The 19,974-nt window shown below is 38.3% G+C and overlaps 1 long non-coding RNA gene across 1 annotated transcript in view; it reads right to left on the bottom strand.

Annotated features, from left to right (window-relative positions):
- The window catches only part of Gm40202, a 39,866-nt gene extending 20,290 nt beyond the window's left edge, over positions 1-19,576 (bottom strand). Inside the window, exon 1 of the long non-coding RNA XR_867904.1 lies at positions 19,519-19,576. This is a non-coding gene — a long non-coding RNA (predicted gene, 40202). The remainder of the gene's footprint in view (positions 1-19,518) is intronic.
- Between the last annotated feature and the right edge of the window lie 398 nt (positions 19,577-19,974).

Raw genomic sequence — 19,974 nt, 5'->3', positions numbered from 1 at the left:
GTTATTTATTTTCTTTATAATATGCATTCTGACTAAGATGGAATAGAATCTTAGTTTGGTTTTAATTTGCATTCCCCCGTTGCTAAGGATGGCAAGTATTTTATTGTAGATTTCCTGGCCCTTTGTATTTAATCTTTTGAGAACAATTTATTCATTTTGTTGTCTGATTTATTATCTACATTATTTTGTTTGCAGTATTTCATTTTATGGGTGTTTTATATGTAACAGATATTGGTGAGCAAATGTCAGGCATACTGCTAGAAATGAACTTCTCCTATATTGTGGCTTATCTCTGTATTCAGTTAAATATTTCCTTTGTAGTACAGAATCTTTATAAAATTTCATATAATTCCATGTGCCACTTAGCATTATTTCTTGAGCTAGTAGATTCATTCCCCCAAAAGCTCTTTCATGTGTCTTGAATCAGTTTGCCTGGTTTGTTCTACAAGTTTCAGAGTTCCAGACCTCTTATTAAGGTCGATTTTTAATTAAACATTGTTTAAAGTAAGATATATCTACCTGTATTCATTCTTCTATATGTAGATATATTATTTTTTGTAGCATCATATTCTCTTTTATTTTTTGTATCCTCATCTAGTCAGGGTATTAAAGTAATAATTGTTTCACAAAATGACTCCAGTAGCAATTCTTCCCTTTCTATTTTACAGAAGACTTTTCAGAATTTAATGAAAATGAAGACGCATCATGCCAAAACTTATGAAACACAATGAAAGCAGTGCTAAGAGGAAAACTCATAGCTCTGAGTGTCTCCAAAAAGAAACTGGGGAGAGCATACACTAACAGCTTGACAGCACACCTGAAAGCTCTAGAACAAAGAGAAGCAAATACACCCAAGAGGAGTAGATGACAGGAAATAATCAAACTCAGGGCTGCAATCAACCAAATAGAAACAAAAAGAACTGTACAACGAATCAACAGAACCAGGAGCTGGTTCTTTGAGAAAATCAACAAGATATATAAACCCTTAGCAAGACTAACCAGAGGGTGCAGAGACAGTATCCAAATTCATAAAATCAGAAATGAAAAGGGAGACATAACAATGGAAACTGTGGAAAGTCAAAAAATCATCAGATCCTACTACAAAAGTTTATACTCAACTAAATTGGAAAATCTGGATGAAATGGACAATTTTCTAGACATATACAAGGTGCCAAAGTTAAAACAGGATCAGATAAACCATCTATACAGTCCCATAACCCCTAAAGAAATAGAAGCAGTCATCAAAAGTCTTCCAACCAAAAACAGCTCAGGACCAGAAGGGTTTATTGGTGAATTCTATCAGACCTTTAAAGAAGACCTAATACCAAGACTCTTCAAACTATTCCACAAAATAGAAACAGAAGGTAAACTACCAAATTCATTCTATGAAGCCACAATTACCCTTATACCTAAACTACACAAAGACCAAACGAAGAAAGAGAACTTTAGACCAATCTCCCTTATGAACATTGATGCAATGCAAAAATACTCAATAAAACTCTTGCCAATTGAATCCAAGAACACACCAGAATGGTCATTCACCACGGTTAAGTAGGCTTCATCCCAGGGATGCATGGATGGTTCAATATACAGAAATCCATCAACATAATCCACTACATAAACAAACTCAAAAAGAAAACCACATGATCATTTCATTAGATGCTGAAAAAGCATTTGACAAAATTCAGCATCCCTTCATGATAAAAGTTTTGGAAAAATCAGAAATTTAAGGCCCAGACCTAAAAATAGTAAAAGCAATATACAGCAGATCAGTAGCCAACATCAAACTGAACGAAGAGAAACTTGAAGCAATCGCACTAAAATCAGGGACTAGACAAGGCTGCCCACTCTCTCCCTAACTATTCAACATAATACTTGAAGTTCTAGCTAGGGCAATTAGACAACAAAAGGAGGTCAAAGGTATACAAATTGGAAAGGAAGAAGTCAAACTACCACTATTTGCAGATGATATGATCGCATACTCAAATGACCCCAAAAATTCCACCATAGAACTCATAAAGCTGATAAACAACTTCAGCAAAGTGGCTGGATATAAAATTAACTCAGACAAATCAGTAACCTTCCTTTACTCAAAGGATAAAGAAAGGCTGAGAAAGAAATTAAGGAAATGACACCCTTCACAATAGTCACAAATAATATGAAATACATTCTTGTGACTCTAACCAAACAACTGAAAGATCTGTATGACAAGAATTTCAAGTCTCTGAAGGAAGAAATTGAAGAAGATCTCAGAAGGTGGAGAGATTTCCCATGCTCATGAATTGGCAGGATTAATATAGTAAAAATGGCCTTCTTGCCAAAAACAATTTACAGATTGAAAATGTAAATAAAGAAAATATCTAATAAAAAGTTCAATCAAGTCCTTGCAAACTAAATCCAAGAACACATCAAAAAGATCATCTACAATGATCAAGTAGGCTTAATCCCAGAGATTCAAGGATGGTTCAACATACAAAAATCAGTCAATGTAATCCACCATATAAACACAGTGAAAGAAATAAAACACATGTTCATCACATCAGGTGCTGAAAATGCCTTTGACAACATCTAACATCCCTTCATGTGCAAAGTCTTGGAGAGATCAGGGATACAAGGCCCATACCTAAACACGATAAGGCAATACACAGTCAGTCGATAGCCAACATCAAATTAAATAGTGAGAAACTTAAAGTAATTCCATTAAGTCAATCAAATCTGCCCATTCTCTCTATATGTACTCAATATAGTACTTGAAGTTTTAGCTAGAGCCGTGACACAACTAAAGTAATTCAAGAGAATACAAAGTGGAAAGCAAGAAATCAAGGTCTTGCTATTTGCAGATGATATGATAGTATACTTGTGACCCCAAAACTTCTACCAGGCACCTCCTATAGCTGATAAACACCTTCAGCGAAGTAGCTGAATACAAAATAAACTAAAAGAAAATTCAGTAATCCTACTATATACAAATGATAAATGAACTGAGAATGAAATCAGGGAAACAACACTCTTCCCTATAGCCACAAATAATATAAACTATCTTGGGATAAACTTAAGCAAGTTGAAGACCTGTATGACAAGAATTTCAAATCCTTAAAGAAAAAAATTGAAGAAGATATTGGGAGATGGAAAGGTCTCCCATGATCATGGATCAGTGGGATTAACGTAATAAAAATGGTTATCTTATGAAAAGCAATCCACAGATTCAACACAATTCCCAACAAAATTCTAACACAATTCTGTACAGACCTTGTAAGAAAAAGAGTCAACTTCCTATTGAAAAAGAAAAATCCCAGGATAGCTAAAACAATCCTGTACAATAAAAGATCATGTAGAGGTATCACCATCCCTAATTTTAAGCTGTACTACAGAGCAATAGGAATAATTTTAATCAAATCTTTGACCCAGAAGTAAATCCACACATTTATGTACCCTTGATTTTTTTTTTCAGTTTTTTTTATTAGGTATTTTCCTCATTTACATTTTCAATGCTATCCCAAAGGTCCCCCATACCCACCCCCCCAATCCCCTACCCACCCACTCCCCCTTTTTGGCCCTGGCGTTCCCCTGTACTGGGGCATATAAAGTTTGCAAGTCCAATGGGCCTCTCTTTGCAGTGATGGCAGACTAGGTCATCTTTTGATACATATGCAGCTAAAGACAAGAGCTCCCGGGTACTGGTTAGTTCATAATGTTGTTCCATCTATAGGGTTGCAGTTCCCTTTAGCTCCTTGGGTAAGATTTTTGACAAAGAAGCCAGAACAATACAGTGGAGAAAAGAAAGCATCTTCAACAAATGGTGCAAGTCTAACTGGATATCTGCCTGTAGAAGAATCCAAATAGACCCATATTTATCATCTGCATAAATCTCGACTCCAAGTGGATCAAAGATCTCAACATAAAACCAGAAATGCTAAACCTGGTAAATAAATAAATAAATAAATAGCAATAGCACAGACACTTAGATCAATAATTAATAAATGAGACCTCAAGAAACTAAAAAGCCTCTATAAGGCAAAGAATGCTGTCAAAAGGACAACACAGCAGCCTACAAAATAGGAAAAGATCTTTACCAATCTCACATCCAACAAAGGACTGGACCAATCTTCCTGAAGACACAGTTATACCACTTCTAGGCATATACCCAAAGGATGCTCCATCCTACCAAAGGATACTTGTCCCACTATATGTTCATAGCAGCTTTACTTATAATAGCCTGAAACTAGAAACAATCTATATGTCCTTCAACCAAAGAATGAATAAAGACAATGTGATACATTTACACAATGAAGTATTACTCAGCTATTGAAAACAATGACATAATGAAATTTGCAGGCAAATGGATGAAACTAGAAAACATCTTCCTGAGTGAGGTAACTCCAGACTCAGGAATATAAACATGATATGTGCTCATTTACAAGTGGATATTAGTCATAAAGTATAAGATAACCATGCTACAAACCACAAACACAAAGAAGATAAGTAACAAGGAGGGCTCAACGGGGAATGCATGAATCTCACTGAGAAGAGGAAATAGAATAGACATCCTGGGTAGATGGGGGCCTGGTGGAGACTGAACAGAGTAGGGTTGGGGAATGAGAACAGGAGTGATTAGGTCAGGGGAAGACAAAGGGAGAGAGTACTGTGAGAAACTGGAATTGGGAAGCGAGGTTGTTTCTGGGACAAGCTAGAAACCAAGGTCAATGGAAACTCCCAGGAATTTATAAGGGTGATGCTACCTAGTTAAGACTTCTAGCAATTGATGGTATGGGGTATGAACTGGCTATCTCCTCTAACCAGGCAAGACTTCCAGTGGAGAACTTGGAACACCATCCCAGCTACAAGACCTTCGACCTAAAATTTGTTCTCCCTACAAGATGTGTGCAGGGGTAAAAATGAGCAGAAATTGAAGGAGTAGCTAACCAATGACTGATACAGCTTGAGACCCATATCATGAGAGGGATCTTATCCCTGACACTGCCCAGAGGGCCAGGAACTAAAGGCTGATTATCCCCAAAATCCCAAAATAGAACCAAACCCGAATGGAAAAAAAAAAAGTCAATAAAATGATTCCTAATGATAGTCTGCTATACTTCCAGACAGGAGCCTAGCATAACAGTCATCAGAAAGGCTTCTGATAGAAACAGATACAGAGACGCACAGTCAAACATTAAGTAGAGCTTAGGGAATCATGCAGAAGAGAGGGAGGAAGGATTATAGAAGCCAGAGGGGTCAAAAATACCACAAGAAAACCTACAGAATCAATTAACCTGGGCCAATAGGACCTCACAGAGACTGAACCATCAACCAGGGAACCTGCATGGGACTGACCTAGACCCTCTCTGCACATATATTACATTTGTGTAACTTGGAACTGTCTCTGACTCTGATGGGATAAAGATAATATATTTCTCTTCTCTGAAGGGGAACAGAAGAGGAGTGGTTAGAAGGAGAGGAGGTAGGGGAAACTGAAGTCAGGATTTAAGTTAACTAATTAATTAACTAACAACACTGAGTTACTTGTTGACCCAAGGATGAAAGTAAAGAAGACTGAAGTCATCTTTCCACAGCCCCAGTGTAAGAGACAACAGTTAGCGCAGTAGGGCTGGATGCTGACAAACCTAAAATTCCAGTCGATGGAAGGCTGAACGTAGACAATGAAGCATCCAAGAGGAGATGGTGCATTCCCCGGTGTCAGGAATTGACCTATCTTCTGAGAATAACTTGAGGAATAGTAGTCCTGAGACTAAGGTTTCAGGCACATCAAAATCTGCTTCTGTAGAGAATAGTGGTATGAAAACAGAACTTTGACCTCTGACCTTCCACACAACTGCATCTCTGCAGAAGATTGATGAAAGCCTAGTGAATTTTGAAATTATACAGGTGTAGGTCTGCCTGTCTATAACTCAGTGTTGTATCCTAGCCTTGAATAATTCCCAATGTGCTTAAAAAATAAACATCTAAAATGCGAGGGTGGACCAAACTGGATTATCTTTGAATAGTATGAGAACCTGTCTAACCCACAGACTGCAAGATTTAATGTGGCCAGCAGGGGCCTCTGGTATGCAAAGAAATCAGATTAAAATGAAAGAGCAACTTATCAGAACCTATGGAAGACAGAAGAGGTAGCTTTTAAGAGGAAGGTGTATAGTTACTGAGGCTTACATTAAAATAAATCAGAAATATCAAGAAAGTAACTTAATAATGCATCTCAAAGTTCTTCAAAAACAAGGATAAACAGTAGACAGAAGGAAATAATGACCAAGTCAAAAATCAATGAGACAAGTGAAAAGAACACTACAAAGAATCACCAAAATACAAAGAACTGATCTTTGAAAAATTCAACAAAACTTGCAAAACTGTAGTGAAACTGATAAAAGAAAGAGAGAGAAGACCCAAACTCATGAAAAGGATGAAAATGAAGGTTATATACCAACAAAACACAGAGGACAAGAAAGTAATGCTGTAAAAACTTATATCCCATACTACTGGAAAATCTAGATGGAATGTTAAGTTGCTGGATATGTATTCTCAACCGAAGTTACATCAAGAGTCAATAGACAAATTAAATGGGTGCACAACAAACAATGAAGAGGAAACAAAAATAGTTTCCCAAGAAAGAAAATCTTAAGACCACATGGACTCAGTGCCAAAATCTACCAAATCTTTATCTCAAATATTTATAAAATTGGTAGAGAAATAGAGGAACACAATCAGATTCCTGGTATGAGGCTAGCTTTACACTGACACCAAAATCTTTTAAAGAAAAAAAAAAAACTTTATAAAGTGTTCTCCCTGATAAATGTAGATACAATTTCCTCCATAAAATATTTGCAAACCAAATTCAAGAATACCTTTGGAAGATCACACACCGTGACTAAATTGGTTTCATTCCAGAGATGCTGGGAAGCCTCAACATATGCAAACCAATGAGTGTGATACACAGCTTGTAACTAGAACCAAGGACAAAAACCACATGCTCATCTCACCTGGACAGAGATATAGCAGCATGTAACTAGAACCAAGGACAAAAATCACATACTCATCTCACCTGGACAGAAAAGAGCTTAAACAAAGTTTAACAGCCCTCTAAGATAAAAGCCCTGAGGCCATCATGCTTTGAAGGAACATACCTCCATATAACAAAAGCAATATACAACAAATCTATAGATGATATCATACTACTTTTCAAATGTAAGGACATTTTCTCTAAAATTGTGAGGCAAATACTTTCTTTCTATATTTTTATTTAATATAGTATTTGAAGTCTTACCTAGAAACATAAAGCAAAATAAACAAATAAAAGATATACAAGTAGGAAAGGAAGAAGGAAATTACCACTATTTTCAGGTGATATTGAGAGGCTAAACCTACTCCATCTTGGGACCAGCCTCCATTTTAAAAGAAAAAGAGTCTGAGAACTTGACCTGCAGTTGAACCCAAGCTGCACCCAAGTTCCAGGAAGAACCACATAGGTTTCTCTGGCCAATCCCTCAGACTTACTCCCTAAGCAACAGCCAATGAAGATTAGTCTAATAGTTCCGAATGTACTTTCAGACCATTTGTGATTGTTCATGGCTTTGCTTCAGAGCACCTGCCTACCAGATCACAATAGTCATTCAATTAGATGCTTGCCAGGCTAGACACCTCCTCGCTTGTTCACCATTTCCTATAAAACCTTGTGCCTCTGAGGGATCTGGGCTGCACAGTCCCATCCTGCTGCATCAGTGTCCGGTGTGAGCCCAAGCTCAAGCTTGAATAAAAAGACGATTGCAAAAGAAAGATTTGTGTGTGTGTGTGTGTGTGTGTGTGTGTGTGTGTGTGTGTGTGTGTGTGTATGTGTGTGTGTGTATGTTCGTGTGTGTGTGTGTGTGTGTGTGTGTGTGTGTGTGTGTGCATGTGTGCACATATATGTGATAGATGAGTGTGGAAGCCAGTGATCAAAGGCAGTTATTTTGTTCAATTATTCTCCCCATTTTTTTGAGTCAGAGTCTCTCACTAAACCCAGAGCTCAGGAAAAGAAAGGAAAAAGCAAATTCAGCTAAATTGCCTGGACAACAGTTTAGCTTCCTTCAGTTTCTGCTACCTACAGTATTGGATTACAGGTACATGATCCTGTACCCATATTTTATGTGTATACCAAGAATCAAACTCTGAACTTCATGATTGTACAGCAAGCTCTTTATTAATGGAGACATCTTTTGGCAACATTACTAGGAGCAATGTACAGATTCCATGTGATTCCCATGAAAATTCCAACAATATTATTCACAGTAGTAGAAAAGACTATCCGAAATTCTTGTGGAATCACAAAAGGCACAAACTATCTACAAGGATACAATAAGACAAGGAACATGGTAGGGAATGAAGAATCTTTCTACACTGCTGGTGGGAACATATACCAGTTCCGTGACTATAAACAAAACACTATGAAGATTCATCAAAAACCTAAAACTTGGATTTCTATGTATGAACCAACTACATCACTCCTACGTATACATGCCCAAGGGAGCACACCACAGAGACATGTATACATCCATATTTATTGCTGCACCATTCACAGTGGCCAAGATGCAAAATTTGGCTATGTGTCCACCAATATATATTTGGATTCTTCAAAGGAGAACATATATACAATGCAATTTCACTCAGCTGTAATAAATAACAAAGCCATGCATTTCCATTAAGATGGATAGAACTGGGTCTCATTCAGTTGAAATAAGCAAAATTCAGAAAGTAGATATGAGGTACTGGTTAGTTCATATTGTTGTTCCACCTATAGGGTTGCAGATCCCTTTAGCTCCTTGGTTACTGCTCGTGTCTCTAGCTGCATATGTATCAGAAGATGGCCTAGTCGGTCACCAGTACAAAGAGAGGCCCATTGGTCATGCAAACTTTATCTGCCTCAATACAAGGGAACGCCAGGGCCAAGAAGTGGGAGTGGGTGAGTGGGGGAGCGGGTGGGGACTTTTGGGATAGCATTGGAAATGTAAATGAAATAAATACCTAATTAAAAAAAAGAATCTGGATAAAGAGCTGGGCATGGTGGCACATGACAAAAAAAAAAAAAAAAGGAAAATAGATATGACATTCTTCCCTTATATGTCTAGACACACACACACACATATATATATGTGTGTGTGTGTGTGTGTATGTATATGTGTGTGTATATATGTATATATGTGTGTATATATATATATACATACATATATATATATATATATATATATTCACATGAAAACATGCATTCACATATACCACAAATTTTACAGTAGTAATTCTGCCATTTCATAAGCATGGATAGCTTCCCCATCTTCTGATATATTATTCAATTTCTTCAGTGCTTTGGAAATTTTGTTATATAAGTCTTCATTTCATTGCCTGGGTTAGTTCTTGGGTCTTTTGATGTTTCTTGAAGCTATGTAACTGGGATTTTTATGATTGTTTCTCTCTCTCTCTCTCTCTCTCTCTCTCTCTCTCTCTCTCTCTCTCTCTCTCTCTGTGTGTGTGTGTGTGTGTGTGTGTGTGTGTGTGTTAAAATGGGACAAAAAAGACCTATAAGGGATAAGACATGGTTCTAAAGGGAATAAGAAGGCAGCACCGAGACTGCTGACAGAAAAAAAAAAAAAGATAAAATATCACACATTTTCTCTCATACAAAGAATGTAGATTTATCTGAATACATATACAGTATGGATCAGCAATGTTGAAATATTTCAGGAGAAGAAGGAAGTCATTAAGAGGTGTGGAATAAGAATGGTAGTAGAAAGGCAAATAGGGGCAAGAAACAATAATGTATATTATGAAATGTCATATGAAAGTTCTATTATTCTATATACTAATTAAAAATATTAAAGATATGCCAAAATAAAAGAAAAGATATGGGGAAACAGGATGTTAAGAAGGATAGTTTTTTTCAGACTCTTTAGAAGAAATTCCATACTGTCTATCAAAATTTTAAGACGTTTTTGTTCAGATAATGTTTATCTTTAATATCATGCTACAGAAGTACTTGTACAAATGAAGAAATCATTAGGGTTTCTATTTCTGTGAAAAAATACCCAAAAACAATTGGGGAAGGAAAGAATGTATTTCATCTTACAGTTTAAAGTCCATCATCTGCAGAACTCAAGGCAGAAATGCAAAGCAGAGACATAAAAGCAGAAACTGATCCAGAGGCAATGGAGGAGTGCTGCTTAGTGGCTTGTTCTTCATAGCTTGCTCATCCTGCTTGCTTGTTTTCCTTCCTTCCTTCTTTTCTCTCCTTCTCAGTAATGTTTTTATTCATATATTACATCCCTATTGTAGTTTCCTCACCCTACACTCTTCCCAGTCTCCCTTCCTCCCCTCTCCCCCAGATCCCACGCTCCTCCATTTCCCTTCAGAAAACAGAAGACTTCCTACAGAAACCAACCTGAACTGCAGTAAAGAAAACAAAAAACAAAAACAAAAACAAAACAACAACAACAACAACAAAAAGCAGTAAGACTAGGCACAAACTCTCATAGAAAGGTGAAGTGGGGCCATCCAGGAGGAGAAAAGGGGTTCCAAGAGCAGCTGAAAGAGTGGGAGACATCCCAGACCCACTGCTAGGATTCCCACAAAAACACCCAACCTCACGGTGCTAACATATGTGCATAGGACCTAGCACAGACCCATGTACGCTCTGTGATTGCAGCTTCAGTGTCTGTGAGCCCCTATGAGCCCAACTTAATTGATTCTATGATCTATGTTTTTGTAGTATTCTTGACACCTCTGGCTCCTACAATTCTTCTTCCTCCTCTACTACTGGATCCCCAAGCTCCAAGAGGAAGAATCTGATAGAGATTTCCAATGTAGGCTCTTTTTTTCTCAGTCTAATGTCACCCTGCTTTCTTATTATGTCCATGACGAAATGCTAGGGTAGCTCACCAACAATTTACAGTGCTCTCCCACATCAATCATCAATCAACAAAAAGTCACACAGTTTGCCCACAGACCAATGTAATGGGAGCATTTTCTCAACTTAGGTTTATTCTTCTTAGACTATATTAGCTCATGTCAAGTTGACATAAAACTAGCCACAGCTCCACAGACTTTCAAAATTCAAGCATTTTAGAAGTTCATTCTCCTTAAAATAACCAAAGTCTCTTTAAAATTTCAGAATCTCTCTAAAATTCCAAAGTCTCTTAACTGGAGGATCCCATAAAATTAAAAATAAATTACATGCATTATTTTAAGAGGGAAGAACCAGGACACTGTCACAATAAAAATAAAAATAAAGTTCAACGGTATTAAAAGTTCAGTGCTTAACATCCAACATCCTCTGAGCCCCAAAGGGCAAGTCAGTGGCATGTCCTCAGCTCTGGCATCGGAAGCACATGCAGCTTGTCTTTGGCTTAGGTCAGCTCCACTCCATACTTGTTGCTGTTCTTAATGGTTATCTCAGGATACTGGCAACTCTAAAACACAGGAGTCTCAATTGCAACTGGTTTGTACCTTCACTAATAGCCTCTCCTGGGCTCTGTTCAGGGACTCTTAACCTGCCACACAGTCCAAACCTCAGCTTCTCTCCATAATCCATTCTACTCTGGTGTTTTCCCTGATACTGAGGCTACACCTTCACTGGTGGTCTTTCTTGGCCTCTAAAAGTGTCAAGCCTTAGCTGTTCCCCCTTCATGCCCTCAGATACACTTGGGAAGGATGATGCCAAGCAGTTCAAGCATAGGCAGTTAAAACACAGTACATTTTGGAAAAAGGCTTCATGGTCTAATACAATCCCTGGGGCATAAGAAAGTGTAATTACATCAAAACTCAATTCATGATACATTTCATTTCATCAAAGAAAATGAGTTCTAGAGATGTGCTACCTTTACTAGCTCAAGCGCCTAGGAAAGGATATAGTCTGATCTTGGTCATACAGACGGTGTGGAGGTCGCTTGGACTACTTCTGGTCCTAGTTGTAAGAAATCTGGCTGTAAGAATCATTTTGATTACTAGCCACCTCCCGTTCTGGCTGTAAGAATTTGATAGGGCCCTGCCCAAAAGATAACATAATTAACCACCAAGCTGTTAATCATCTCCAATTCCCAGCTTTTTGGATGGAAGAACAGGTTTTTCATCTTTTTCATAGGATAGTCAATCCTGTGCGCTTAGTATTCCTGGTTTCCCTAGATGTCTATGGGTACGGGAAACTTTGTGCCCTCAAGGACAGCTATCTCCCACAACCTGATACCAATTTCTGTCATTGTGAGGGGTTTTCTTGCTATAATAAAATAGCATGACCAAAAGCAACTTGGAGAGGAAGGAGTTTATTTAATATACAGCTTGTAGCATCAGCCAGGGAAGTCACAACAGGAACGTTAGAACAAGAACCAATACAAAAGCCATGGGAAAGAGCTAATAACTTACTTGCCCACAGGCTAATCTGGTGGGAACATTTTCTTAAGTGAGGTTTTTCTCTTCCAAAATGACTTGTGTCAAGTTGGCATAAAAATAACCAGCACAAATTGGTTGTTTATTCTATCTTTGTTGGTAATAATAGATCATGAGAAATGTCATCTCATATAATTGTCTAATTATACATCCTTGTGTTATTAAAGGAATCAGGTGAGATGAGTAGCAGGAAAGTTCAATAAGATATAGAGCCCTATTCAAAGAAAAGAGAACTCCAGTACATGAGCAGAGTCTATCAACACTTTTCCCTCTTCTGAGTTTGTGAGAAACAGGAAACTAAGAAAAGAGAAGTAAAGGACACGACATTATCTTCCTGTTGTGACTACTACTGACAAGATGTCAGACAAAGTTTCTATTGTAACAGAATATTTCAAGTAGAAAAAAGGCAGAAAGTAAGAAGTCAAGAATGAATAAAGATGATGAGAATGAGAAAAACGGACAGGAGGGGAGTATTGTGGCTGGGGCAGAATGAACTGGTTTGTGACCGTTGGTTTACTTAAAGAATGGACACCCAGAAGTCTATATTCTTATTCTTCCAAGATTTGGATTATCTCACATGTAGTTATTTATTAATCTGGAAAAAATGAACCATTTGGATATTTCTCATGGAAATATCTCTTTCCAGAGCTGACTTCAGGGTCTGAGCCATAACACAATGGCATAGTAGACGTTGGTGTTAAAGCATCCTTGGTAAAGGAGAAAATCTGCAAAACTGATATCCAAGAAGTGGTTTGGAAAGGAAGTCATGGGATAGTTAAACTTAGACTGGAATGTGGATTTCTTCTAGTACAATGTTATGATTTTAGTCCCTTGCTCAGGCTTGATATGGACAAATTTATCACTTTACAGTGACATCTTGTCCTCTGAGTGAAAAGTTTAAGACGTCAAAGGCAGAAAGGATTAAAGGACAGAAAGGCACACTTCGCAAGTTCTACACTGTGGAGGTAGGAGCTGAGGGGCTTGCTCTGCTGTACCTAGTGTAATAGAACAGCAGAGTCACCCCCTGCTGTTTGTGTCTTGGCAAAGGAGTGGGGCAGCCTTATGAGTAGAAAAGAGGGGAAGTTTTAGGTAGGTCATAACTTGGGGCTTCAGGCATGGAGAAACCGAAGGTGTAGACTAGGAAGAAGGTAGCCTATAGGTGTACATTAGCTTTCTTTAGATGGTCATATATGAAAGAATAAAAATCACAGATCATGAATCAAGTTCTGATTGTTCAAGGCCAATTATTACAGAAGCCATGATTCAGCTTCCTGAGTTGATACTAGAGACAATCACCTGGTTTCTTTCCAGTCTAACATGGGAGGGAGTCTTCCTGTCTTATTTATTTATAAACAGCATGCTAGGTTTCTTGAGCAGGTTGTTCCAGACCATGATCATGGATCCAGCCATGTCTGTTTACAGATTCAGCCTCTCGGCCCTGGTAGTTTAGGAGGGAAAACACTGGATTCACAGAGTTTAGCGACTCTGTGAAGAGTCTGTACAGCAACAAATGGGGCACAGAAAGGTTAGTGGGGGGAAAAAGAGTCCAGAATGACTCTTTGTCTGGAACCCAAACACCTATGTATGTGTAGTTATTGTAGAACTTGAGTGAAATTACAGATTGAGAAAGCACTGTATAAACTGTAATGTTTTCATCTCTACTCACTGATAGGACTACATGGCTCCCTCTCTCACTTTGCTCTGCTCTTTCTTTAAGTTAGATCACACTTAAATGTTGTTCCTGATCATCCTAACTACAACAGCCCCAGCACTACCTGTCAGCTGCCTAAGACAGCACCAGTGGAATGACTTACCAACTGTGTAGCCTTTCCCTCACACCTTTCACACTTTGGCAAGGTATAGATTATTATTATTACTATTATTATTATTTTCTCCTATGCAGGAAAACAATATCATCATTAAGTCCACCATACCAAAAGGACATGTATTTAACAATGTTCATAGCAGCCTTATTTGTAATAGCCAGAAGCTGGAAACAACCCAGATGTGTCCCCCAAACAAAGAATGGATACAGAAAATGTGGTACATTTACACAATGGAATACTATTATTCTGCTACTAAAAATGAGAATGTCATGAATTTTGCAGACAAATGGATGGAACTAGAAAATATCATCCTAAGTGAGATAACCCAGCCTGAAAAGGACATGCAGGATATGTACCCACTGATAAATGGATATATGCACAATGGACAAAATGGACAAAACGCACAGAATACTTAAAATACAACCCACAGACGATAAGAAGTGTTAACAAGTAGAAAGGCCCCAGTGTGGATGCGTCAATCCCATTAGAAGGGGGAAGAAAATAATCATGGGAGGCAGACAGAGAGAGAGACCTGGGTGGAAGAGGGGAGGGGAAGGTAAAAAGGGAAACAGGATCAGGTATGGGGGTAGGAGAGAAGCCCAGAGGGCCAGGAGAATGAATGGAAATATGCAGCCTGGGGCGGGGCATGTATAGAAAGTACCAGAGACCTGGGAGGTGACTTTCAGGACTCAATGGGGGTGATCTTAGCCAAAATCCCCCCAAAATGGAGAGAGGGAACATATAGAGCCCCTCAAGAGTAGGGATAGGGTTACTAACCCAGAGTCAAAATTTCTGACCCAAAATCGTTCTTGTGTAAAAGAACTTCAGAGACAAAAATGGAGAAGAGACTGAGGGAAAGGAGAGCTAATGACCAGCCCCACTTGTCATCCATCTCATGGGGGGAAGTGGGACCAAGGCCTGACACTATTATTAATGTTATGATGTGCTTACAGACAGGAGCCTAACATGGCTGTCTTCTGAGAGGCCCTACCAGCAGCTGACTGAGGCGGACACAGATACTTACACCCAACCACTGGACTGAAGTCAGGGACCCAATTAAGGGAAAGATTGAAGAAGCTGAATGGGAGGATGACCCAATAGGAAGACCAACGGTCTCAACTAACCTGGACCCCATGGAGCTCCCAAAAACTGAACCACCAACCAAGCAACATACAAGGTCTGGAACAAGGAGGAGGAAGAGTTGAAGGAGCCAGTGGGGTCAAGGACACCACAAGAAAACCTACAGAATCAACAAACCTGCCCATAGGGGCTCATAGAGACTGAAACATCAAACAGAGAACATGCATGGGACAGACCTAGGCCCTCAGCACATATCTAACAGCTGTGCAGCTGGATCTTCATTTAGGACTCCTAAGAACAGGAGCAGGGGATGTAAGTGACTCTGTAGGCACCTTTGGATCCCTTTTCCATAACTGGGCTGCCTTGTCTATCCACAATAGAAGATGCGCCTAGTCCTACTGTAGCTTGATATGCTGAGGAAAGTTGATATGCATAAGAAACTTCTCTTTTTCTGAGGAGAAAGGGAGGAGAGAGAATGGGGGGGGGGGGTGAAAGGGAGGAACTGGGAGGAGAGGAGGGAGGCAAAGATGCAATTAGGATGTAAAGTAAAATTTTAAAAGGTATCAGTTTGAAAACCAATTCTGCATATCAAACATTCCCCATCTTTTTAAAGCCTTACATGTTAAGCTACCTTAATTATCAAACATAAAATGAGACAGAGTACCAGTGGTTATTTTAATAGAAGTACCTAGCTACTTTTATTAAATTTCTATTTCCCATTTTAGTGGCTACTGTGTTTTCTGACACCTGTACCCTCCTATGCTGGCTGGGGCAATTTGTGTTTGGAGTGAGATGTATGTGCTGCTCAAGGGAGTTGCTCTTTGGGTCTCACTCTCTTTTATTCTTCTTAATATGTATCAGGTTTATTCTGCATATGTGGGAACATAAGAGCTTAGTCTATTTGTTTGTCTTATTGACTTGTCCAGTTGGGTTTTTTTCTCACCTAGAAATAGTGTATGTTTTCTCAGGAAACCCCATGGTGCAATTGAATGTGCTAGGGAGTTCTGACATCAGCCTTTTGAGCTAGAGGGAACTAGTGCCTCTAAATTAAGCATCCTTATGACCAAACACTCATACAATCTTACCTAAAAGAGACAAGGTTCTAATGAGCAGGAGAACAATACACATGACCTAGAATGATCTATTCAAGGAGTGGCAGGGGGTGAAAGCTGGAGTTCTGGTGATCAAACACCCTGGCCAAATACTCCAGAAACAAGCAAATGCTTGGAAGGACCCAACAAAACATCAGAATAGACTAATGGTTTATTGACCAAACTAAAGGAGATCTGAACCCCAGAAATAACTCACCAACATCCACCCAATGAATCTTTGGGTACCATGGGACACAAGAGATCCATAACACCAAAATGGGGCACCAACATTCTTGATGCAAAATACAGCTTTCACTTGAAAGGGACTAGGAGAGCTTACTTTGACCCAAATATGTATGATCATGATCCAGGAACAAGTTGTACCAAATAGCACATTCCAATGTGGAAGTTGTTACAGAATGAAAATCCTCTACTGAAACATCTCTCAAATACACTGGAGGGGATACCCAACAGGCAGATAAAAGCAAAACAGGAAAAACTCAACTACAGTCCCCTGATGCTACTTGATGACATTCTTAACTTTGGGTTGGCAAAAGGTATTGGTTTGCTAGAACACATTCCAGAATTTCATAACACATTCAAATAGATCAGAGGTTAGACTATGGATGAGTTTTAAGCAGACTAGAGGCAGCACAACACATATGCACACACACACACACACACACACACACACACACACACACACGATTTTTTTTTTTTGAGACAGGGTTTTTCTGTGTAGCCCTGGCTATACTAGACTTCACTCTGCAGATCAGGCTGGCTTCAAACTCATCGATCCACCTGCTTCTACCTCCTAAGTGCAGGGATTAAACATATGGCCACATGGCATGGCTGATCCAAGATAATTTGTCTCTGGATCTACAATATTCCAATTCTCCACAATTACAAAGTTCTGATCAATTAACCTGTAGCCTCTTTAGCATATGTGTAGATATATAATTTTGCTGTTTATGGAGGAAACGTGGCAAGGAAGTTTTTCTCCTTAGCTAGGCTGACTTCATAAGTATTAATTGTGAAACTTAGTTGACTTGGGAGTATTGGATGTGGAGATTGCTCCAGTAATCTCTGCTTCTATATGCTTACTGGTAGCTTATCAAGCAATGAGCTCTGGCCAGTAGCAGTCAAATTACAATGCTGTACTGTGCTTCTAAGAATTATAATGAAAACACTGCAACTTTTAATTATTAATGAGCAAATTAATATTCATAATCCTGCTACAAGGACCTAAAACATTGTTAGATTCTTTTAAAGTTATTTTCTCCTGAAGTAATTCAATTAAATTACTCAAAAACAGTCTCTTACAAGGCCCAAGTTTATCTTGATAGTGTCCTTAATACAGATTTGTGATACACACTAAAACTCCACAAAATGTTTGATATTTACCGTACAAAAATCTTAATGCATGTTTTCAGCATGAGGTTCCACTTCTATAGAGTCTAATGAATAAATAAATTCTGTATTGACTTTGGCTCAAATGGCAAGGCTATGTGACCTGGGGAATAACCAAACGTTGGCAGAACAAAAGTGAAAAATCAATAGCGATTGATTATTTAAACTTGGAATTTCAGGGCACTCAGAGAGGATTTATTCTAAGCCAAGCCCCAGTAGGAACAGTCTTTGAATCTATCTGATTTGTAAACTGTCTCCGATACTTCATCCTACACAGTTAATTTGCAACGAGAATTGCTGTTTCAACTGTGGGTACCTAATTTGTTGATGAATTTTATATAGTTCTTGTGATTTATTTTCATTTGTATGGACATCAGTGCCTTCCCTGCTTCCACTACTTTTATCTTTTGAGATCTGGTACTTCTCTTCTGATCTTTCTCCATTGTGTTTTTGTTTTTGTTTTTTGTTTTTTGTTTTTTTTTTAATTAAGAGCAGCTGGACTCTAGCAACTCTGTGTTGTTATCATATTGGATCTGTGGGAAGGGGATTGTCCAGCTGATTTCAGACATCTATTCAATTGAAAAGCAGTGAACTCTGCATTTTAGGTCTTACTCCTGCTTTTGGGAAGGACATACCAAAAATCACAACAATCCCAGAAACAAAATAGTTGGCAGATGTTGGGTGACTAATGGGGTGATGGCAAACTGGCACATTCTCTCCATGAAGTATGTCTGTGTTTATAACACCACACTTAGTTAGAACTTAGACATCTAAAGTTAGACAGCCAAAGCTGGTAGGACTTTTGTTACTCACAGGGTGTCTTTTCCCAAGACTGAGAATAATTAATAAGCTATTAAGTTTTCAAACTTGTTATGTACTTAACCTTTGAATAAATCCAGGAGATCCCAAGAAAATTACGGATATAAGAAGACGTTGTCATCGGCATCATCATCATCATCTTGTGTTGGACAGTATAACAAGATAGTGAAGGCATACATATGGCACGGTTTATGTGTTGAGGTCAAAGCAGCTTAGTGGAGCTGGTTCACTTTCATGTGGTTTCTGGAGACTGAACTCAGGTCCTCAGGCTTGCACTTCAAGTGCCCTTACACAGCTATCTCACCATCCCTTCAAATACCAATTCTAGAGACATCCGGTTTATGGTACCATTATGGTACCCACAGTTGTGAATATTTTACTTTTAGTATAATCTAAATCCTTTCTAAAAAAATTGAAATTGAAAGTGCCCCCCAATAAATTAGCTTCTTATAATTATGTTCATGCTTTTTCCCCCAGAGAAAATCTGTTTGGGGATATTATTATATGAATGACTTACGCAATTGTAAAGAAATCGATCATTTTTATGGACTTTATTTAGTATATCCATTAAAAAGGTTTTAACTAATTTATCCATAAGATATTTTGTTGGCTCAGTATAGCCTGACAACCCGAATTCAATCAACCTCATTTTAATTCCCAATATCGACGAGGAGGAAGGCAAGAACTAACTCGGTGTTAGTTGTGATACATGCAGCAAGGCATATGGTATGTGCACTGGCACAAAAGCACTAAATAAGCATGTGTTTAAAAGGACAATTTGTCAAACATACTAAGGTATGTTTTGGCCCTCTAAAAATATAAAAGAAAATAGCTCACATACTAAAGAATGATCCATTCATAGATGGTACTAGACTTACAGTTACTGGAAGGACGATAGACCTGTAGCATCTTAGCACTCTTCTTTATGTGACCTTGTAAATTAATTATAAAAGTAAATTACAAACTAATTAATCACTTTAAAATTGCTTACTGAGGCAGGAAGATTTATTAAATGTTATATAATATCATCTAGACTCATATTATAGGGAAAATAGATCTAGTTCTTAGAATGCAAGCGTCTCTACAGTACTTTTTGAGTATCTTACCCAGCATCCTTAATAGGGTAATTTAATTGAGTTTTTTTCCAGTTATATTCTCTACTATCACTTTCTTAAGATTTGTCTTTCTTGTCCTCACCTTTCTGTGGGCCTGACTATACTATTTCTTCTGTGTGAATTATTTCTGCCACTTAAAAAAAATTCTAAAATTGTGTTTCCAGTTTCTGGCTATTACAAATAAGACTCCTATGAGCATAGTAGAACAAGTGCCTTTTG

Source organism: Mus musculus, chromosome 4 (genome assembly GCF_000001635.26).
Source record: "Mus musculus strain C57BL/6J chromosome 4, GRCm38.p6 C57BL/6J".
Classification (NCBI taxonomy): domain Eukaryota; kingdom Metazoa; phylum Chordata; class Mammalia; order Rodentia; family Muridae; genus Mus; species Mus musculus.
Note: the sequence above shows the minus strand (reverse complement) of the source record. Positions and strands in the feature narration are given on the sequence as shown.